Here is a 3976-nt window from a genome sequence, read left to right as displayed (position 1 = left end):
CCCACGAGGCTGGATGGAGCGCCCTGTGCTGTACGGCAGGGCCCCATTGCTTATCCGTTCTAAACGTGATTGTTTCTTAATTTTTTCACTTCATGCAACGTCGGTAAGACCCTCCGACACTGCCACGGTCAGTCATTTAACTGCCCGTCCATATGCATTCATTTCATCATTCAGTAAATAGTGACGCGGTGGTGACGAGCAGAAACTGTTTCTGTTTTCATGAAGCTTATAATCTAGTGAGGGTACTGGCTGGAGTACATGCAGCCAGTGATAAGCGCGCTAAGAAGAGTGAGGTGCGGAGTTCCTGTCATGGCGCTGTGGTTAACGAATCCGACTGGGAACCATGAGGTTGCGGGTTCGGTCCCTGCCCTTGCTCAGTGGGTTCAGGATCCGGCGTTGCTGTGAGCTGTGGTGTAGGTTGCAGACACGGCTCGGATGCCGCCTTGCTGTGGCTCTGGTGCAGGCCGGTGGCTACGGCTCCGATTGGACCCCTAGCCTGGGAATCTCCATGTGCCGCGGGAGTGGCCCTAGAAAAGGCAAAAAAAAGAAGAAGAAAGAAGGAAAGAGTGAGGTGGGATGCACAGAAAGAGGTTTTTTGATATTGAGCTGGAGGACCTGTGTATATGCTTTGGGTATATTTACCCCTTATTGGTCATACCACTTGCAAATATTTCCTCCCGTTCAATAGCTGGTCTTTTCATTTTGTTAATGATCTCTGCTGTGCACAAAGCTTTTTAAGTTTAATTGGGTCCCATTTGCCTGTTTTCGCTTTTGTTTCCTTCGCCTGAGGAGACAGATCCAAAAAGAAAAATTGCTGTGATTTATGTCAGAGTGTTCTGCCTGTTTTATTTTTAAATAGATTATTTGTGGTTGTTTTATAATTTGTTTCAAATGATCCCAGTGTCTGAAGTCTTTAGAGAATACATCTATTTTGGGTTTTTTTCCTCTGACTCCCATTTAGGGAAGCTTGCTTTCCCGTGATTTTGATGTATCCATATATTTTTAAATTGGGCACTCTTATTTGGCCGAATTCATTGTGGAGGCCTGCAGGGCCCGAATCTGGGATGGTTTCTGCCAGAAAGAAATCATGTTTGATTCCGTTGGTACCCAAGTTTGCTACATTTGGAACTATTTTAATTTCATTTTATGTATTCATTTATTTTGTCTTTTTAGGGCCGCACCCTCAGCATATGGAAGCTCCCAGGCTAGGGGTCCAATTGGAACTGCACCTGCCAGCCTACACCACAGCCACAGCAATGTGGGATCTGAGCCACATCTGCAACCTACACTACAGCCCACGGCAACACCGGATCCTTAACCCACTGAGCGAGGCCAGGGATCAAACTCACATCCTCAGGGATACCAGTCAGGTTCTTAACTCTGGAGCACAAGAATGCCTAATTACAAACGCATGTTTCTCGCCATTGAGGCGGCATAAATTCAACACCAGATCCAAGTGAGGAAAGGCCAGTGATTAGAAATTCTCAGGGGGTTATTGCTGGGGTCATTCAGCAGATGTATTTCTTGAGTGACTCTTTCATCTCGGGCAAGGGTGTTTTTTAAGTTAAGCCTCTTACTAAAAATGGGACCCCTCTGAGCGCCCTGGCTTCACGGGAAGAGGCCCAGGGGTCTCTCGGCCCCCAGATCTTGCCCACCCCCTTACGACAAGCTGTTAACACCCAGCGAGCCAGGCTCTTGGGTCCCCGTTTGCCCTAGAACGTTCCCTCACGTCCATCCCACAGGCACTCAGCACCCAGGTCCAGGCTCTGTGCGGGGGCTGGGGCTCCGGCAGTGCTCAGGCCATCAGAGGCCCCTGCCCAGGGAGCCCGCTTCCTCAGGAGGCGCCTGCCTGTCACCTTCGCTGACAGCACTTGAGTCAACACGTCATTTGCCGGCGGAGCGGGTCCAGACTTGCTTGCAGAGGGACGCGAGATGCTGTTTTAAAACGTTGCGACCTTTCTCCAGCCTCACGATGTTCCCGGGGCCGCGTTTTCCCGGCTGTCTCGTCCGCAGGACGTCGGGAAGCAGGCAGATCCTTGATTTTTAAAACCCGCCTGACTTCTGTTGCTTCTCCTCAGCCACTTTCATGGTTCGAATACCGTTTCTGAGCTGCGGGAAGGTACACAGACGCTCACTGAAACGTTGGGCTCTGTTCGCTCTGTTCGCTCTCCGCTGGTGTGATCTGTCGTGTGATGGGATGCTGTGCGCAGTCCTTAAATTTCTCACTCTCTGCTCCTGGGAACTCAGCGTTCCTTGCATCTGTCAAAGCAATAACTGCCCTCCTAACCATAAAGAATTAGAAAATCAGAAAACAAATACATTAAGCACGTGTTTTCAAACCTTGGACAACGGGCAGCACGAGCCTGGGATGCCCGAGAGAAAGGGGTCCTTGGAGTGAGGCCTGCGGTTACACCAGCTCATGGCCTGGAGCTGGTTTCTAGGCTCAAGGGCAGGAGGGGGACCCGGGAAAGCGCAGCCGCCTCCCCCCGTGGTAGGGAGGCACAGGTTTGGGGAGGAGGAAGCGTCTAGAGTTGGCTGGACCCTCTCCCAGGGCTGGAGAGGAGGCAGCGATGCAGAGACAGAGGAGGCCGAGCAGACTCCCCGGCCCCAGGGAAGGCCCCGCGGGAGAGCAATACACCTGGACTCCTGGAGGTCCCACAGGGTGGGATGTGTACAACCCCACCAATTACGAGAGACCTTACAGGTCAGAAGGCACTGGGGAGAGTTCTTGGAAGGGCCACCGATCCACAGCAAAGCCACATTGTACCTGGCGTGAGGCTGCTCTGGGTGCAGCCTAGTCAGCCAGTAAAGCAAGGCGGCCGGTCTGCTCGGCAAGGAGCTCAACTGCAAGCCGGGACCCAGACCAATGCCTTTGAAAGGAGCATGACAAAATCTAGCCCTCACCAACCTAAAATTTCTTGCTGCTCAACATTTCAGTTTTGATTATAATTTGTATCAATTAATCTTTCTTTTTTAAAACAAAAATTTTGAGTGTGTGTGTGTGTTTGGGGTCACACCCGAGGCACATGGAGGTTCCCAGGCTAGAGGTCCAGAGCTGTAGCTGCCGGCCTACACCACAGCTGAGCCACAATGGGAACTCCCTTAAAATATTTCTTTCATTGAAGTATAGTTGTTTTATAATGTTGTGTTAGGGAGTTCTCGTCGTGACTCAGTGGTTAACGAACCCGATCAGTATCCATGAGGACATGGGTTTGATCCCTGGCCTCACTCCGTGGGTTAAGGACCTGGCGTCGCTGTGAGCTGTGGTGTAGGTCGCAGATGCGGCTTGGATCTGATGTTGCTGTGGCTGTGGTGTCGGCCGGCAGCTGCAGCTCCGATTTGACCCCTAGCCTGGGAACCTCTGTGTGCCATGGGTGTGACCCTGAAAAGCCAAAAAATAATGATAATAATAAAATAAAAATAAAGGAAATTTAGAGAGATTAGGTACCAGACTACTCAGCAAAATATATATATATATTTTTTTTTTTTTAGTGTCATACATCCCAGCAGCTACGAAGAATATTCTAAATTAGTGCTTCTCAATTGTTTTTTCATTACTGTCCCCCTAAGGAGACTTTTTAAAAAGCTTTTTTTGGAATTGTTCCATCCCTATGAAATTTTAATACTGCCCTTAAACTGCCACCTCTTTAAATGCCAACGTACGAATGTATATAAAACACAAAGAGAATAACATTTTCCTGCCCCCGCGGGGTCAGTAAATACCCCATTGAGAACGTGTGCTTCAGATCGTATGCAGGCTATTCCTTCAGTCACTTTAGCTGCTGCAAGTAGCACCTTCGTGGTTATTTGCCTGCCTTGCCGTTTTCTAGCAACAGTAAATTAGAAGATCAAGAGAAAATGTTAATGTGTTTAGTCACAAAAAAAGAGAAATATTTAGGGATCAATCTGACAAAAGATGTTGAAGCTTGGGACACTGAACACTATAAACAGGGCTGAGAGGAATAAGACATCATTT

The sequence above is a fragment of the Phacochoerus africanus genome, chromosome 9, assembly GCF_016906955.1.
Source record: "Phacochoerus africanus isolate WHEZ1 chromosome 9, ROS_Pafr_v1, whole genome shotgun sequence".
Taxonomy (NCBI): Eukaryota; Metazoa; Chordata; class Mammalia; order Artiodactyla; family Suidae; genus Phacochoerus; species Phacochoerus africanus.
This window is presented reverse-complemented; position numbering follows the sequence as displayed.